This window comes from Neopsephotus bourkii, unplaced genomic scaffold, assembly GCF_033783945.1.
Source record: "Neopsephotus bourkii isolate Nb327-2 ecotype Australia unplaced genomic scaffold, CSIRO-AGI_Nbou_v1 NB_1589, whole genome shotgun sequence".
Taxonomy (NCBI): domain Eukaryota; kingdom Metazoa; phylum Chordata; class Aves; order Psittaciformes; family Psittacidae; genus Neopsephotus; species Neopsephotus bourkii.
In genome coordinates this window covers 6,914,199-6,934,327 of record NW_026902065.1, presented here as the reverse complement: position 1 = coordinate 6,934,327, position 20,129 = coordinate 6,914,199, and the positions used below count along the sequence as shown (strand labels likewise).

Here is a 20,129-nt window from a genome sequence, read left to right as displayed (position 1 = left end):
CTACTGCCTGAAGTTCTGAGACATTTCTAAAATAGACTTTGTTTACTTCACTTTTTCAAAGTGAGATTTTTTGTGTTTTCATTAGATGTGGTGAGTTTTGCAGTGGATTTAGGCAACTGAAAATTATATTTGCAAAGCAAAAAATGCAATACAATAAATCAATATTTCCACATTATAAAATGAAAATTCTTCATTTAATTTAGCAAATCTGGAGCAGAAAGGTAATTTTTTCTAATGCTCATTCATACATTCACTGGGCTCTGTAGAGTTAAGACTGAATTCCAGCCTTCCCGTTAAACCTACCTCATCATTTTCCCATAACTGGTGTTGAGATGAAAAAATTCCATGACTATCATGATGTGAAAAAATATATTATTCAGAATATTTGAACAAAATAGATTAAAGTTGTTAAGCAGCAGAAAAAAAAAAATCTTCTTTTTATCTGCTTTATGTTCCAAAAGTATAAACTCCCTCAGTGGCACTATAAAGACTTTTTGACTACTTAAACCAGTGTAACTTTCATTTAGCATCAAAAGAGGCACAAGTTGGTTATTTTGAGACTTGAATTTTTTTTTTTTTGGGTGGGTATACCTGAAAAAAACATCTATTTTTCACTGAAAAGTCTAAATTAAAAAAGCCCCCAAGCTATCTTTCATATTGCTCCCACTAGGTAATTTAGGTCCATGATCACAGGAATCTCAGTGCCAAATTCTTCCTTCTCTTTGATGTTTTTGCTAGAGATTTTTAATATTTTATTTTACATTTATTTTCTCTTCTTCTCCCTATCCCTTCAAAATAGCGCTATAGAATGAAGCTTCAGAATTGTGATGTTGAAAGTTGATTCTCTGATTGGCTATTGATCAGCCTCAGATTACAGCTGAACACATTTACAATATGCATGAATGCTTTTTAACATGGCTATTGGAGAGAAGAATCTCTTGATATCCCTTTTCCTGTCATTCACATTTAATAGCTCTTATATGTTAATGTAAAAATGGCATATGGCTGTGATAAAATCTATAAAAGGATAATCTCCATTTTTCTTAAAAGCAATTCCACAGAGCAAATGTATCATTCAAAACCTTGTGTCTTGCTGAGTGAATGGTCAAGATAATAGTTACCATGATAAGAAGACCCTTCTTCACTTGCTATCTTCCTTGGGAAAGGCTGGTGGCCACAGTCCTCAGGGCCACAAGGAACATGTGGTAAAGTATTTGCATGAAAGGACCAAGATTCCCAACTTACAGATCTGATAACCAAAATATAAGCAAACAGCAAGCTGAAGAGAGCAGCAAATTGCCATTCGCATTCCATTGGTTTTAATTTTGCCCTGAAAAGATTAACTGATGTAATAACGATAATTTTTTCAATTGTTTTAATCTTTCAGTATATGTGGTAGGTAACATCAACTGAGTGCAATATAATTTTTTATAATATCTGTCCCAGAATGGGTTGAAGCCAGCAACCATATAGGAAAGATTTCTGTGCTGGTTTTAACCTAAGCCTTGCATAAGTTAGTGATACAGTGCTGAAAGATTATGGCTACAGCCCTCTCCTGTCCTAATTTTTCTACAGCCAGGTATTTTTCATATATTTGCTGCAAAACAAAGAATGACCAGTGTTCCTGGAAATTAATATATTCTGTAGTTGTTCACAGTGATGTTAGGATATACAAAATTAATTAATGTGTATGAAAAATATTTTATTTAGAATTTCTACTTCCCACAGTATCAGTTTAACTAGACCACTGTTGGGTTGTTTTTTTTTTTTTTTTTGTGGTTTTTTTTTGTTTGTTTGTTTGTTTGCAAAGGAAAAGTTTTCAGGTAAACTCAAGATGAAGATAAAAAACATTACCAGTACTGGAATTTTTTTAAAAAGAAGGAAGAAACACATACAGGAGGCTTCTAGCTCAACCATAAACTGATCAGAAGCTGTATCAGTTGTGCCCCCAGTTCAGCAAGGAGTCATTAGTAACTTCCTGAGATTCTGAGCTTCCTTTGAAACATCAGTCATTAAGTACCACTGAAGACAGTAAACTAGACTGGGTGACCACTGGCCTGCTCCACTGGGAAAATTCTTAGATTTCTTGTGCTTTGGTCAGTTCACATTATTTAAGGTTAATTGTCCGTTCTGCCACTTCAAGCTATTTTTAAGCTTGCTGTTTCACTGGAAACTACACAGCTTTTGGATTTTCTGATTTAAATGTCAGTGACAAAGAAAAAATGCTGGGGTTTTTTAATATTAGTTTCAGACTGCGCTCAACTACTGCATGCAGTAGTCCTAATTATTGGTCCCCCTCTGAGAGATGCTCCATTTGACTCATTTGTTCAGTCATCAGCTAGACAAATCTGCCAGGGAGGGCCAGGTGGAATGACTGCACTGCATCTGCTAAGCCGTAACAGAAGCCTGTCTATTTAGGTTGATTTGATGCATCTGAGAAGAGGCATGTAAAATTCCAACCATGAAATATCTACCCAGAATGGCTTCAAAGCCAGGCATGAAAAATCTTGAAGCAAAACACTTAAAAAGCTTTTTTTTCCATTTTACAATCATTTCTCCTGGATACTGATTTCCACAAGGACCTTCCAAGACATGAAAGGCCGTTCAGTCTCATTTCTTCTACCTCAGTTGCCCTCTTGTTCTTCTAGTTCTACTGTTATAAGAGAAGAAGCAACAAGTCATCTGTTTTCCTTGTAAGAGCTGGTTCTGTGTAACTGAAGAGTAGTTGGTAGTTTATGTCTAGAAAGCACCATGCCTACTGTTTATTCCTGCTGTCATTTGGATGATCTCCTTGATATGAGTCTCTTCTCACTTACTCACAGTGCACAGTACTACTTGTGCTTATTACTTGTGTGTAAATTCAAAGTGGGAGGTCTCTGCAGATAATCAGGGGATGTTCTGAAGAGTGAAAGTAAGACCAAGCAATAATTTATCCTTGTTTTATTTATCTGCAGTTAAGTAAATCTGCTCCCCAGACTCTGAGCTTATGAAGGACAGAATAAGAAAACATCTTTCCTCACAGAAACTAATGTCGTTCTTGCTAGGCCATGTGAGCAACCAAGAAATCATGTACAGTGATAAGAGCAGCCTCAGTTGAAAAAGTGACTACTGGGAGTGTGTTTAACAGTGACTTTAACAGAAGGAAAGATTACACAGACTAATCCTTCACCACATATCTGGGGGATGCACTCATCTGTACTTCCTTATTAAAACAGAAAATAATTTAGGAGTAGTACCACTAAAGAAAATACTGTTTACCCTTTGGTGCCATTCTTTAGTATGTAAAGATGAAATAGAAAAAAAATAATAATAAATAAATCCTTTCTGTAGTTTTTTTTTTATCAATAAAATCTGGACTTCAAGGTGATTATAAGATTTGCCCCAGTTTAGGTGATAGGGAATACATCATTACATCTTTATAACTGCATCAGCCATTCTAGGGCTATGAACATTAGTACAGAATCAATTATATACACTCAGTTAGGCTCTTTTTTCAAGCTCTACATCAAGCTTTATTTTACCCAGGATATTTTGAGAAGGGAGAATGTAATCAAAGTAAGTTCTGGAGATGGCTTCTGCAGACAATTGGAGAGGCCTGAAGAGCTCTTCAGTGTAGAAGACTTGTACGTTGAAGTCTCTGATAAAGAGTTCTCAGGCAGAGAACTTGTCAACCAGAAGTAAAATCTAGATGCTTAGGGCTGAAAATAGTGAATGATCTGCCTGAACAAAATGAGTCTGAGAGGACACTGCCATCTGAATGTTGTTTCCTAATAGGGAAAATGGTAATTCTTTTAAGGGAACCTAACAAGGAAGGTAAATAATCTCAAAATCAAATCAGAGAACTTTAAAAGATGGACAACAAAAGGAAAGGAGGATAGAGATTTGGGCTTTGGCTTTGTTTTTTTTAAATGCCGTAAATAATAGGAAGTATACTAGAGGATGCTCTGGAAGAAAAAGTGCTTTGAACCTTGGTAACATTAATTGGAGGAGCCTTGCACCCTAGTGACTAAGCAAAGAAGTATTGCTCATAAGGACAAATCAGTTATAAGGAGTTATATGAGCAGGAGAGAGGTAGCATTTTTCATTCTACTGAAAGAATGTGATCTCTGTCTGAATAAAGAAGTTCATTATTTTGTGTTTATCAGGGGTAAAAAACTGTATGACTAGTGAGTTTTTAAGAAAGACTCATATACATAATGTTTACATCTGCACCAGGACAAAGAAAAAGACAAGGTGTTTATGTCTCTCAGCATTATGAACTACAGCAACAGAGTTTATATAATTAGTACTAGTTTTCTCAGTTCAATACCAGATCTGAGCATAATACTAATTTATTTTACAATATCTGATCTTCAGCTTAAAGTTTAAAAATAAATCCTTCAGTAGAGCTCTTTTTTAGCACTTGCAGACTTGGAAAGAATGAAATTAAGACATTAATTAAAATTATGTAAAGTTGCACAATTTTCTGTTAATAAGATCATTTGTTGAGTATTTTTCCCATATCTAGTTCAGTGTTCTTCAACTTTTTTGGCCCTGCTTTTCCTCAGGGAAAGTGCAGCAATCTATCAGGAGCAAACAGCTTGTGTTTAAAGAATACTGAAATGTTTATCGGTCATTTTACAAAGGGCATAATCAATATTTATTCCAGTCACAATTAGAATTCTGCAAACACAGGGCACATCATGTCCTTCTGAACCCAAGTAGTTTTTCTTTGTGCCAGTGCAATTTTATAAACTGTTAGTTTACTAATTATAAAAGTAACAAATCAAGCTGCGCATAAGAACCAGTTTCTTGATAAAACAAACCTTGACCTTAGCTAGGAGAAGGCAGCAAGAACAGCAGATATTTTCTGCAACATAATTAATCAAATAAATAAAATAGAAAATCTCTAGAGAAAACAAACAAACCAACAAACAAAACCTGACACATTCAATGGAAGCACCGCTAAAACTCAATGTTTAGGTGTCAGCAAGAATAAAGAGTTCGCAGAAAAAAAGATCACAAAAAACTGTGGCACCTTTGCTAGTAGATTTTTTCATTTGTATTTCACTGACCTCAGAGAATGAAATTCTGTTCATAAAGCAGTTTACAGAACACATTTGGGCCCCATCACTAAAATTAATCACAAAATTAAATTATTTAGCCACAAAATAGTTTTGTCTTTGGTGAGGTAAATTCTGATTCTGATCTCATTTACAATGGTTTTACATCAGTGTAATTTGATTTCCCTGAAGCTTATGCTGTATAAAAGAGAAGAGAACATGGCTCATATTTTCTGCATGGTCATAAATTACACACAATTGAAAAAAGAGGAATTTCTACTCTGGGAAGAAATCCATGCAAATGTATTTTGCTAAAATTGGGCAGCCTGTTTAGACTGTGCTATTTATATTTTATTTTATTTTTTTTATCAGCTTAGCTCCAACCAGAAAAAAAATGTTAGATTTCCAGTGCAAATGACTCCAAGTCAGTCAAGTGGTTCAGTTTTATTAGGGCAAAATGAAAAAAATAACAATTATCTAGAGAATTTATGAAAAAGAAGCATCTTAATTAGATAATGCCACTTTAGGATATTTGTATTTGTTCAGTACAGTATTGCTCAGGTATTTATCAGTAGTCAGAATAGAAAAGCAAGGTGGATTTTGAGATTGGTGCGGAACATCTTACTAGTTAGGACCAGTTAAAATCCTGGTTTTTGCATAAGACAGAGAAGAATGGTTATGCTTTCTGTGTTGAATTGCTACCCAGTTTTAGTCAGCTCTAGCCGTGTTTTAGCCAGTTTTTTACCTCTCTATTGTTGCTCTCATAAAAATGCCTCCCAGTTAGCAGAACATAAATGACTGCCTGCAACCCTTGCAATGAAGGCTGTAAATTGTAGAGTCCTACAAAGATATCTGAAAGAGTGCAGCCTTGTCTCCTTTTTTCTCCTCTCTTGAAGAAGTAGAATTGTTTCTTGGGTGCTTGTCAGATAAGAAACATGGCTCTGCACAGACCTCTGCATGATGCAACAGGAGCTCAGAAGTACTGTTTAGTCTGCCATGCATATATACATACTGCATTCAGTGGGACCTTGGTTAAATTAAAAGAAAAAAAAACAAAAAAGGAAAAAAATAAAGGGGGGAAGGGGAAGAGAAAAGATATTTTGGACAGAACAAAAGAAATCCTGTATTTCCTGTGAAAATGTTTGATTAGTAGGAAGTATAGAGCACCTTGGGCTGGTTTGTAGTCTGACGGTGCTTCTGGTGAAATGTGAAAAGTCGTAAGTCCTGCCATTATTTTGCACACACAAGTGCTTTTGCCATCAAATGGCAAAAATTTCCTGAACTGGCAATCACATACCAGCTGTGATTACACATGGTATGATCACATACCATACAGGTTAAGAATCAGTAGAAAGTGAGGAGCTTGATGTAAGACTTTTTTGTTGAAATTAGAATTGATCTGGACTTAAAACACTGCCTGTTTAGTGAAAACATCCTTATGTGACTCAGATCAACAACATACAGAGCAGAAGAGAGTTGTTTTTTTTTAATACTAAGGCAGCAGAAAACCAAAATGAATCCTTCAGCTTATAAGACTTCTAATTTTTTGATACTCTAGAATAATATTTTCAGGAGCAAAAGGGCTTCTATCAAGGGTCTTAGGGCTCCAGCTTGGCAGATATTAAGGTTTTCATTAATGTGATTAAAAAATAATCAAGTATAATCACTGGGGGGGGGTATGCTTACAGTAATTTTTGTTGTATTATCTGCATTTTTTAGAAGGTACTCGGGATGTACAAGAATGGTAAGAATATTGGAGAACTAAGAGAATATTGTTTTTAAAATATAGATGAAACAAAAAAAAAATTAAGTATCCTTAAGGAAGCAGAACAGCTTATACAGCTTATTCTACTCTACATGAAAAGTGGTAATGAAATGAGAGATTTTAAATAACATAAAAATCTGAATATAAAAATAACTTTTAGCAGCTATTCAGTTAGAGGGATAACCTACAATCTCATAGTGCAAAAAAAGACGTGGGGGATGTCAGATAGCAAATTGCACCTAAGTCTGTAATGTGCTGTGTCTACAAAATAGAGCTGGCTGATGGGTTTATGCTTTGCAAATGCAGAGATGAGTGGCCGAAGAACAGAGAGGTAAGTAAGTTGTCTTCTGTTGTTGCTCTGCCACAGACATACGAAAACCTGACCCTGTTTCTTGATGCTGCGCTCCCAGAAATGCGGTGATGAATGGGAAGGAGGGAGCTCAGGAGAAGACATAGAAAATCTTGAAGCAAACAACTTATAATAAAAAATAAAAAGAAACTGAGAAATAGAACAATTTGGCAGTGAGATGTCTTGAGAGCAGGTGGTGGGCATAAAAGATGGTGGCCTACAAATATTTGCTGATTAAATTGAAGAGTAAATACTCATTGTACTGCATAAATACTTCTGGGGAAGGGTAAACAACTCCATGGAGTGATAAATATTCCAATTTATAAAGCAACATTTACCTTACAAATATCATAGGGTAAATATTTTTGGTGTTTAAATATTCCATAATAAAATATTTTTGTGAGCACTGCATAGAAGAGTAGCTAGGACCAAATAAATTAAATAAAACCCAATTATTTGTCTTGTAGAGCAGCAGTATGACACTACAGAAATCTCTAAATCCCAACGTATTATGGGGAATTTTCTACACAGGCTACTCAAGAATATGTCTTCTGACTTGAACTTCATTTTGGTAGAAAACCTAAGCGAAAAGTCCCAACAAACACATAAGGAAATAAAATCACATTGTTAATTAAAAACCAACCCCCTATTTTTCTGCAACAAACTTGAAGACTGGCAAAACACTGACAGCAACTTTATGAGATCCTAATTTTTATCCAAAGTATTAGCCCCCACCCCATACAGTTAAACAAAGTAACTCTAATACTGTCTCTTGCCAAAGCACTCATATTCTGTCTTTAGTACTCACTAACATTGTGAATAGCCATCATTAATGTGTCAAGGCATCCACCATAAACATAACATCAAGTGAAGGTAAACGCTGCTCTTCTTCACTTAATTGTTGAGATGACATATCACTCTGGAGGTCTCTAGCCCAAGACACTTGCCCAAAGCATAGTGAACCAAAGTGGTTGTCGTGGGCTGTGTCCACCCAGGTTTTGAATATATTCAAATATGGAGGCAACCTTGTGTACTTTCTGTAGGTGTAGTAAAGCATCACTAAAATCTCTCTTGTATGTTAATGATGGAAATTGATTCCTGCTCCCAAACCAGTAAATTGCTGCTGGTAATTCCACAATTGTATCTCAAGTAGACATCAAGGTTAAGCATCTATCTGATCTCATACAACGAGATTTCAAAATTAATCCACAAGGTGGGACACTGACACCTGCAGTTTAGTAGTCTAATAGTCTGAAAACTAATTTTCTGGAACACTTGGATCAGACAGTGCAGCAGTCTTTTATCTGTTAAGAAAAGCAAAAGTATGGATTTGTATTGTTAGAATGTGCTTATTTCACACACAACCCTCTCAGTACTGAAAAACCACTAGAATGCAAAGATTTACTGGAAGAAGAGTGACTGAAGAAAGAGGTTACTGAAGAATGTGACACTCCATAAGACATCTTTATTACAGTCTTATTCCACCTTCCACCCTTTTTTCTGCTAGTCTTTTAAGATTAGTCCAGTATACAGCCTTGTAGTTTTAAAAAATGTATGTGACGTTTTTCCGTATAAGAAGTCTTGCTGGACCCTTTGGGAAGGAAAATGTTTGATAGTTTGCTATAATAGTCAGTTGTTATTTTCCCCTTTTCTTTTTCATTACATGGAGGACAAGGTTTACCCTATTCTAGTGAGTTTTTTCCATGTGTTTGCTCCTGTAGATATATTACAGGGAAGGAGTTGTAATCTGTGACATCCTTGCTGCTTATTTTACTTTCTTGACTTCCTTACCATGCACAACTAGCTCTTCATTGTTACCCAGAAGCGAAACTTTCATATTCTTTCCTGAGTTTCTGCTGTTCCAGCATCTGTCAAATTCTCAAAAGCATTCCTACCATATTAAGTATGCCTAATGGGACCATAATTGGGTCCCTAAAAAAGCAGTCACATTTCCTTTTACTGGTATATCACTATTAATGGATGCTGCATCATGTTCAAGATCTCCAGCAACTCGGACAGCTCTTTCTGCTGACTCCACAATCTGCTGTTTGCAGGCTGTAATGCAGCGGTTTGATAATCACTGCTTGATGTCCCTGCCAGGGCAATCAAATCAACGCCATCACATAGAAACATAGAATAATTAGGTTTGGAATAGACCTTTAATATCATATTGTTCCAACCCCCCTGCCATGATCTGGGACACCTTCCACTAGACCAGGTTGCTCCAAGCCCCATCCAACCTGGCCAACACTGCCAAGGATAGGACAGCCACAACTTCTCTGGGCAATCTCTGCCAGTGTCTCACCACCTCAGCAATGAATTTCCTCCTAATGTCTAATCTAAATCTCCCCTCTTTCAATTTAAAGCTGTTCCCCCTTATCCTATCACTACATACCCTTGTAGAAAAGTCCCTCTCCAGATTTCTTGTAGGCCCCCTTTAAGTATTGTAAGTCTGCTATGAAATGTTCCCAGAGCCTTTTTTTATCCAGGCTGGACAAGCCCAACTCTTCCAAATTCTCTCTATAGGAGAGGTGTTCCAGCCCTTAAATCATCTTTGTGACCCTCCTCTCTACTCACTCAACCAAGTCCATGTCCTTCTTGTGTTGGGGGCCCCAGAGCTGAATGCAGTACTGCAGGTGGGGTCTCACAAGAGTGGGGTAGAGGGGGAGAATCATCTCCCTCGAACTGTTGGTCACTCTCCTCCTTTTGATGCAGCCATCATACAGATGGCATACATGCATCTGAAGTATCCATTAGATGACATGCTGGAGGGAAGCAATGCCATCCAGATGGACCTTGACAGGTTCAAGGGGTGGGCCAGTGCAAAACTCATGAAGTTCAACAGGGCCAAGTGCAAGGTCCAGCGCATGGTCAGGGCAAGCCTAAGCACAACTGCTTGCAGGGAAGTCTTCGTAGGAGCAGAGTGATCTCTGAAAAGTAGGAGTTGAATGCCTACCAGGACCTCTAAAGTTAGAGTCAACAAAGAATTTGAAACTGTTTTTTAGAGTGGAAGCAGCTTAAGCTTGGCAAGGTAGTGGGGCTTGAGGAATTACATAGGTGTTTCCCATCTCTAACATTTATGATTCTATTATACTATGACTAATCTCACTCTGCTTTGATATTCTCTCCTGTAACCTGTTCCATATGCTTATTGCCCTTTCAGTAATGCCATTTGCTAAGAATCGATGGCTATCTCATCCACACTAAACACTGCAGTAGGACAAACTACATTACTTCTGAATCATCTGAAATAATGGATTGTGAAGTCTAGAGCTGAATATCTCCAGTCTGCATAAGTTCTCCCTCTTAATTCCATTTGTCTCATTTTCAATTAAATCACCAGTGTGTGAAGAGGGGTGCCAGAGGATAGAAAGGGAGGAAAATGGAGTGAAAGATGTGCTTTATGAACCAGGTGAACATTGAATTAGAAATGAAACAGGTAAGGGAGAGAAAATAAGGGTAAAAAAAAAAATTCAAAAGCCTTATCACTAAAGGAAAGTATACTCACTGGATATTAACGAGGTAATGAACTTTCATTCTGATATCCTTAAATCATGTCCATGATATGGATGTTTTCATTAAAACCCATTTAGATTTTTATTGCTACAGACTGCAAGAAATTTGCTGGTGACTTTCCATTTTTCTCTGGGCAGATGCTATGTATACATCACAGACTCCACCGTCATCATAATTGGTAGCCTAGTTGACAAGCTTCAAAGAGATGCCAAATCACAAAGAGTTGTGGAGGTTCAGCTGCCCAAAGTGAAAATCCTTAATGCACTTTGTCATGTATAATTGTGCTAGAGATGTGCCAGGAAGTGCTATCAATATCAAGTTAAATGCCAGCATATGCTAAAGGCCTGGAGAAAAGGGCCAGATCAGACACCCTTATAAATGCTACACAGGAGATGGGATGGAACCAAAAATATCGGGGAGCGTGAATCAAGAGAAAGAATACTTTGAAGGAAAATTCTTTATCAGAAGCATATTCCTACACTCTTAGCTTTCTCTGATAATAAAAGGTCCCGTTGTATTCCTTTGGTATATCACAGGATGAAAATCCCCCCATGGAATGTAATTCAGATACGTCTGAGTAGGCAGAGAGAAAAATTTCAGGATTAAAGTCCCAGAAGGAGAAAGGAACAAAATTCTCCTAACACAAGTGATGGCAAAGGACTGTACAGGAGACATGAGCAATGACAAGTAATGCTGATTAACACAGTGCTATTAAACACAACAGAAAAGATCAAAAGAAAAGCAAGTTAAGGGCAGAATAAACAGTGGCAGAAATAGAAGATAAGGCAAGAGAGAGGGAAAAGTACAGATCAATATAATGGAAAAGGGAAGCGGCAAAGAGGAAAAAGAAGAGTGGCAAAGAAAAACAAGAAATTGCCTAGATTCAATGGGGTTTTTTTTCACTGTTGCCAAGTTTACTGGCTAGACTGTGCAAAGGTACTGCTTGATGCTGCACCTCCTGTTGCTGTTTCCTCTTCAACATGAAAATGTTACTGAAATCCCACTACTTCACAAGCATTGCACATACTATCACCCATGTTGCCTAATTGCTAAATGTGCTAAATGCTCTCAGAATGTTAATGGACAAGTAATGTGTGTAGGAGAGCCCATTTTGTAGATTAGATTTCTTAATGGACTTTCTGGAAGCATGAGAAGTAATTAATCTCCACAGTAACGTACTGTCACCTGCTACTGTGGTTTTCCAAATGTCATTTACCACAGAGCACTTTTTGTTTGTACAGTGTTGTGTCCATTTGGGGGTGGGGTTGTGAGAAGTGTAACTTTTCTTACTGTTGCTTCTGCGGGAAGAGATATCTACAATTCCACAAAACATATGCATGCTTTCCTGCATAGGTTACATCAGGTGTGCAGTAACTTTTATCCCATTCTTTGCAATTTTTCAAGTGACTTTAGATTGAAAAAAAATAATCTTTCCTCTACAGTGTGTGACAGTCCAGTCTCTACAGTCATGTAATGCCTGAAGCTTTCACCAAAGAGGATCCAGAGATCCTTCATTTGGCCCCCAAGATAAGCAAAACCCTAACTTTCTCATCACCTGCTGAATTCACTGAGAGTTTGGCAGTTACATAGGACTTTCAAAAAGCAGTTCAATAGTTTAGGCTTAGTACAAGACATATGTTGGAAAACTTTGGTGTTTTGTAAAGTTCTTGAAATTCCTTCAGTAAGTTAAAAAATAATTCCATTATTCTTTCTGATGTTGTTCTGATCTGTAGTTTGTGAAACTAAAATTCCTTCACTTCTAGTACAGGTGTAGCACTTGATTTGAAGGTATTTGGCAGTTCTTGGAATTGACTGCATACCACACGCTGTTAATGTGTTACAGAACATTTCTAATGTTAGTTCTAATTAGTTCTGTTGCTCCTTTTAAACAGGAGTACACTTTGGCGTATCTGTGTTTTTAGACGGATGAGAAAAAATTTGGAACCAGACAGACTTGTGAATTCTGAGTCAATGTTGTTCTAGGCTTGTGGTTGGTGGCTTTTTATTGTGCATGTTTTGTTTGTTTTTGTTTTTTTTTTTTAATTAAAAAAAAGCAAGGTGATGAACTTCTAAATCACATTTCTGCATTTGTATCCAGATGAAGAAGACTTTTTCTTTACTATCCAAAAAGGAATAAAGTTGTGACAAATAGATTTTGGAAAATACAGAATAGAACTTCCAAAATAGAATAAAATACTAAATATTGAACCCTTTAAGGGAGTAGTGACATGATAGTTAATGCTGAGAAATATGCTGAGGTAGGAGTCCAATGTGAATATTTTGTTTCGGGATTCCAGTTATACAGAAAAAACCCTCACTTGAGTAGTTATCTTACTTTATTTTGGAGACTAAGGCTCATGTAATGATAGTGTCTCTGTTCATTTGACACCATATGGTTTTGGATTCCTCCCGCTTGGCAAATTCTGGCAAATTGGCAAATTGTGGCATATGTTGTTGAAGAGTAGAGGCTTCAGGGATAGATCATTAAGCACTCATGAACTTTATAGTTCTTAGGAGATGGAGCAGAGAAGAGAGACCCACACATCTCACATACAAGAACAGCTGCAGCAGAAGCTCATCCCCTGATAGACAGAAGCAAATCTGCATATGAGCATGGCTTGTATCTTCCTGTGGGGAATCCCATAGACAGTTCCCTGGGACACACCAAAGTCAGTGAAACATAAGGCTCATCTCTACATGAAAAAGTTTCTTTACCCCCTGCAAATGCTTGCTAATGATCCAAGCTGGATTCAGAACAGATTGTAAGGGAAAAATGTTCTTTCATCTCTGCCCTTGTTTGGGGTGAAAAGTTTTGACTACTGCCATTTCAACATTAAGTGGTATATGAGTTAATAAACGAGAACCATTTGTAAAATTAGATTTCTTTTGTTAAAGTGTTGGAGACGCAAAGTATTTTAAAATGGTTTTACTTTTAGTTTCCAACTTAATTTTGCCTATTTGGAAGAGTATGTGCTTGCAGCTAATGACAAAGGTAGAACTGCTGGCCTGCTAGCTTTTATTAACACAAAGCCATCTAATGATGTGTTGGTTTTCTCAATGGAGAGGACAGGAAAGCTCCTTGCCATTATTGTAAGAAGTGTTTTCTTGGGCAGTCTAAGGTAAACAAAGAGGAGCTTTCAGAAAGATGCATTTGGAGATCTTTTTCTGGGTCTAGAAGAGGGAAGAAGACACTGAGTGTGTGTGGTTATGGCAGAAAAAGGACAAGTTCACATCTGTTCTGTGGCAAATTATAGGGAGGAAACCTACTGCATGGGGGCTGGGTATATTTCTGTCTTTTCTCAGTTACTGAGTTAAGATCTTGGCAACTAGTAGGTCAGCCATTGACTGAGATGTGTGTGAGAGATACTGCATGAATTATTTGTGCTTGAGCAATGCTCTGCTCCTTGCAGAGCAAGAGCTTGTGTTACAGGTGGAATAACATCTCTGCTGGGACTCCTGGCACATGAATATAGGTTACATGAAAGAAGCAAGCTCTTTTGTTCTTTACCCTTGAAAGAATCTGATGAAAACATCAATCCTCCTCTTCCAAGTTCAACATTTTTTGCTGTATTTGTTTTCAGTAGGCCTCTGGTTTCTGCAGACTATAGGGACAATGAGAAGTCCTTCACTCATTTTTTCCTTTTAAAGAACAACACATAGACAAATCTCACACGTGTATCAGTCAAAAATGCAATTAGTGTGCTGTATTTGAAAGCTATCATTTTGGGGACATGCCATTATGTATTGCTGAATGTATTTGGAATCCATTGTGATGCTTAGTTTTGTCTAATAATAAGTACACATCAGGAGTGGTTTCCTTTTTGTGTTGGGTGTGTTGTTTGTGAGTGAGCCTCATGGCCTGGTTTGACAAGCGTTTCTTTTAGAGGAAGTGGCAGCTAGTCTCCCAGCGTTGGATGCTAACTTCCTAGTCTAAATCTTTCTCAGAGTGCAAGTATTTTTCTGAGGTAGGGGAGTGAAACAAACCAAGAAAGTAGGAAAAAAGTTTTTAATTCATTCCTCAGTCCACTTCACCATACGGACCCCAAACTGGCATAGCTGAGCAGTTAGGGGTTATTTAACCTAGAACAAAGTTGAGGGTTACTTAACCTAGCAAAAAGAAATGTTCTTAACATTTATCCCATGGTAAATGTGGGATAATTTTACTGACCTGAGGGCAAAAAACAGCTTGAGCCCATAGAATAGTTTGGGTTGGAAGGATCCTTCAAAGGTCATCTAGTCCATGCCCCCTTCATTTTGTGATATTTAATGCTGGGGACAAAGTAGTTTTTCCTGTCTTCTATCAGCTTGTACATGGCTAAGTGCCATCCTGGACAGGGCACATCTCATCTCTGTCCTTTCATTTACCTGCCTAAAATCACTTTTGGAGATCATCTCCAGAAACCTTTCCTAAATCATTTTGCAGACAAAAAACACTGTATAATTGCTAAGCAAATACATTTTTCTTAAGGTTCTGAGACAAGCACTCATATTTGTAGTAAAATATTAACTTGTCTTCTCTGTAGAGAATTACACTGCTCAGGGGAACTAGAGTATGCCTTTTTTAAACTAGCTGGTTCACAGCATAAGCTGGTGTCTTTTGTTATATGGGGCTGATGAGTTACCCTTCATAAAATGAATGTGGAATGACTTGGCTCTGAGTGAGGGGAACAAGATGCTGAGTGAAGCTCTTAAAACTCCCACCAGAGATGAAAATATTTTGTAATGTGGAGGAGAAATAAGGCTAAACCAGTGTTTCACTATCAGACTGTAAAGAATAGCAGCCAAGGAAAAAACCCAAGCAGAAAGGACAGCTTTACTTTTATGATTATTTGTTCTTAAGCAATTTTCTGTTAACTTGGGCAGAGGTTATTATAGGTGAAATTGTAGTTTGAGTACTATACTCTGTAGATATATATTAATGTGAGTGCATGAAAGCCAGCTGTAAGCAGCAGATCACCCACAAGGTTTGCATTTGTCGATTTTAACTGAGCTGCTGCTAAGAGACTAGATTTTGAGAAGGAAGTAAATACCTCAGAAGATTTCTAGCCTTTTAAGAGTTAATTCTTCATAAGAGATCAACATTTGATTAACCAAAAGGAGTCCCTTAGGCCAAAACAATTTTTATTACAGATGGATAATGAAAGCACTTTATGGCATTCTGCTCTGTATGTCTCACTGTGTATCTCAGTGGAGATAAAGGTGCCAAATCTGGGGCTATGATAGTTAATCACTACATAAGGGAGCATGGAGGCTTTTTGTTTGAATGAATAAAACCCATGTAAATGACAAAAGCATGTTGGTTAGAACAATAGGCAATGAAGCACACATGACAAACAACACTTTTTGGGGGTTAAAATGTGGTTCAAAAGAAAGTATTTGCTTAAAATTAAAACAATTGAACTGTTCTAGGAAAGAGAAGAGATAAAAAATCCTAACTCGTCCTCAGCTCAGTATTTTGGATAGTTTTTGTTCTTATGAAGTTGAGACCAAAGCAAAAGATGCACAGAAAATAATTGTTCTGAGCGTGCTAAAGAAGATCCAGCAGAGCTAGTAAGCTCTGTGTTCACTGGAGGGAAAAATATTGTATTCCTTTGCCTTAGTAAGGAAACAAAACAATGAAATACATATATAGAAAGAAATCAATTTCCATTTCCTGTCAGGCAGAGTCATTCTCAGAAAGGTAGCTGACATATTGAAAGTAATAAAGCCAGCAGTATCAGCAAAGCTCCTTCCTTGTTTTGCCATAGGAATGCTGTTTAGCATTGCAAATACATTATGGGAAAATAGCGAACCTTTATGATGGTACCTAAGGATGTTAAACTCTGCAGAAAGCATCTTACCTGTGCAAAAGCATACCCAAGAGAAGAGTGGACATGGTGAAGTGTACAAATATTTGATTTAAAAAGCTTGCTCTGATTGCTTTGAAATGTGGGCTGAGATCACCAGAGCTACAAAATAAAATCCTGTAAAAAAGTAATTAAGAGATAGCACAGGGTGTCTGGCATAGCTTATGCTTCACCCCTATAGCAAAAGTCTGCTAGATAGGCTGTTATTTAAAGGCCACAGGATGATGACTACTAAGATGCTACAGAAAACATTACTGAAAGGATATCTGAAAGTCAGGGAAGTACTGAAAGATCTCAGAACAGTAAAGGATATTCAATGCTGTCACCTTCTGATACATCATTAAGAAAATACTAAGGGACCATCTCATATGCCAAAAGTCAAATAACCAAATAAAAGAATTGAGGTTACTGGCTATGGATGGAAGAAAGCTGCCTGAAGTGAAATAGGCCTAGAGATATGGATGGATATAAAAAGTCCACAGGGCTGAGCTAGACTGTTCCTGCAAATTGGCAGTTAGAGATAAATTTATGTGATCTCACAGATGCTATACATTGTTACAGTTACTTAAAACTGAGTTCCTATTTTAAGCTCCAAAAGGTCAACTCAAAGGACTCCTAAGCAGTCGTTATTTTCTTTCTCTCTTAATAATTAGGAACATGGCTTTGAGAATGTGTTTTCAGATGCCAGGTGATAAAACTCAGTTATGTATAGATATAACTTTTTTTTTTTTTTTGACAAGAACAAATGAAAATAATTACTTTAAAGTACCCACTCATGAGAATAACTTGGCTCATCAGTCTAATTGCAGGCAGACACTGTCTTTCCATCACAATAAATTCACAATGGTTCATTAGTTTCTATAAGACAATGAAATGGATCATCTTGTTAACACTGCCATTGTTTTAAATGGTTGATTTCACTAAGTATGTGTTGGATTTTGCAGTATACCTGTACAACAGCAACAAAAAATTAATTAAGGAAGTGTTTGGAAGACAATGGCAGAGAGGAAAAACAATATTTCCTGCAGATCCTATATCTAGAACTTGACTGAAAGCTGAGAGGTGGTTTAAAAAAAGTATAGCATTGAGTATGAAGGTGTTGAATTATTAGCACTTGCCTGAAAGGCAGTAACTTGTTAAGCTGCAGTAAATCAGTTGTTTTCAGTCACAGAAAATGATGATTTGATTTTTCCCTTACATGAAGAAAATGGGTGTGTGAAAATAAAAATAGGGAAAGTGTGCTTTTAGTATTTTCATTATGATCACGAAAACTTTATTGAAGATATATCACTCTCCCGGTATTTTATATTCTAGATAGAAGTGTTCCAGCCCTAGGGTGACTGTTGTTACCTAACAGGAGGAATGTGGTCATTATTTTGTTTTATCAGCTTTTCTTTCTCTCCCTTTTGCAGAGGTTTAAGCACACTGAGGTCTCACTGAATTCTTCAATCCATTTCCCTGGCTGAGGCTGGCAGTACACTCTGTGGATGTGATGGAGGGATTTTATCATGGACCTGGCTCTGTGTGCAAATTACGGATGCTAACTAGGAAAGGACAAAGAGAGAGAAAAAACTAGTGTAATATCTTAAAAAGAAACATGAAGCACCTCATCTCTGATTCTTTTCTTTCTTACTTTAATTTTCCTAAAAGTGACTTTATTGATTCAATCATTTTTTTTTTTGTTTTCTTTGCACTTCTGAGAAAGAATTCAAGGTCACTGTTTCCAGTGTATACCTTAAGACTCTAACTTTTGCCATAGATATGGGCTGCTAGTTTATTATTTATTTTGGAGGATAATCCCTGATCATCGTAAACTCAAAATACAATATAGCTCACTTATGACAAAGTAAGGTTAGTCTGGGGATTAAGTTTTCCCTATTACATAGCTAAAGCTCACATATTTGATTCTGTTCCTTAGCTCTATCACTTAGATTGATATTTTCACATCAAGCAGGAAAAACTGCCACTCAGGTTTAAAATAAAGAAATAAAGATATTACTTCTTCTGGTCTTATTTCCTTGCAGCTCCCTCCTGGCTTATGGTCTGTTTTGATCCTGTCTGCTCCCCAGGGTAGTTTAACCAAAATTCACTTAGAAAATTTAGTTTTAGTATGCTGTCCTAGCCCCTGGGAAGACTGCGTACTCTGCCATTGACACCAGGTTTGCCTCAATGTCAAGGGTCATGCACATGTCCTAGGCTACTACTGCCCATGTGGCAACTACTGAAGCCTCCTGGACTCTCTTGTGAGACTCCCTCACCTATTCCCACATTATGCCCTTCAGTGGGATATCCACAACTCACACACTTGAGAGGTGGTCCAGCAGCTGGTCTCCTGTGCTGCAATGTCAAATGCCAGACATAGCTGACTACTTTCTGAAGCCCTGAAAAGTGACTATCCAAAGTGTCAGAGACCCTTACACTACCCCAAAACTGAATGCTTTGTCATGGTCAGCATGTTATTGTACCCAGTGTTGCACAACTCAACACACAGATGTTCTCACACTAAGAGAAAGATAAGAAGGTCTTCCTGAGAAAATATCCATTTTACTGGAACATTAGGAGCCAAGTTCTGCCAGTTTTACCTCTGGGCATCAGCTCTTCACTGAAGTGATTAAATTAGTGACATAACATAATACAAGTGAAGGCACAGGACTTCAGCTATACGTGGACAGCCTTCTGTAAAATTTTCTATGGCAAAAACGCTGCTGGAAAGGATCCTAACAGCCTCAAATACCTGCACACTCCACAGAGCAAAGGCCTGTTCTAGTTATCATGTGAATAGTGTCTCTCCCAAAACTCTTAAGATGCCTGTGCTGTATTGCATAAAATAATGACAGCAACACCATGCTTAACAGATGTTTTAGGCATGCTTCAGGCATGCCCCAGAGTAGGGGGGACAACTGTGCTTTCTCACAGGACCGGTTAAAGGCTACCTATTTGCAATTCAGGCAGCTTGTGCTCAGCCTCATGAAACACTCAGCCTTGAGTTCATTTGCTTTTAGGAAAAATCCCACATATGGCAGACTAGCCAGATATGCCTCTGTCACAGGGACACCTGGGACTTGTGGGCAACCTCCGTTTAGGCTCTAGCTTTTGATATCATGTATATATAACACTGAGTTTAGATTGGTGCATATAGTCATTAGTTTCTAGAACACACAGGACTTTGTCCTCTTTCTGTCCTTGTCTCCTGGGCTATGACACCGATGCAACACAAAAAAAACCTGCCTGATGTGCTTTATTATATGTGCTTTCTCTCTACATGATACCATACTCCCAGCCGTGTTCTGCTTGTTTATATACAAGACCTCCCACATTGAGGCATCTGCACAACTACTACAAATACAGCCTTGTAACTGCTTCACTGGAATAGCACTATTAACTAATTTTCCATCTTTCAGGGCTTTTATACACTGTGTGAAGCGCTAGACACAAGGAATTTACAGCAGTCTTCCAGTAAAATCTGAACCACAGGAAGAAAGAAAATTCAAGAGCAGTCAAACTAACCACTTGGACAGGGAAGAAAGGCAAGTAATGTCAGTTGACTGTGCATGAGAGGCCAACTGGCTGCAGGTCACCTGCATCTAGAGAAAGTGAGTACTGATCAGCTC

The 20,129-nt window shown here is 37.5% G+C and overlaps 1 long non-coding RNA gene across 1 annotated transcript in view; it reads left to right on the top strand.

Annotated features, from left to right (window-relative positions):
- LOC133222374 (uncharacterized) overlaps positions 1-19,268 on the top strand; it is a 51,829-nt gene extending 32,561 nt beyond the window's left edge. Inside the window, exon 3 of the long non-coding RNA XR_009728281.1 lies at positions 17,931-19,268. This is a non-coding gene — a long non-coding RNA (uncharacterized LOC133222374). The remainder of the gene's footprint in view (positions 1-17,930) is intronic.
- Positions 19,269-20,129: the final 861 nt, after the last annotated feature.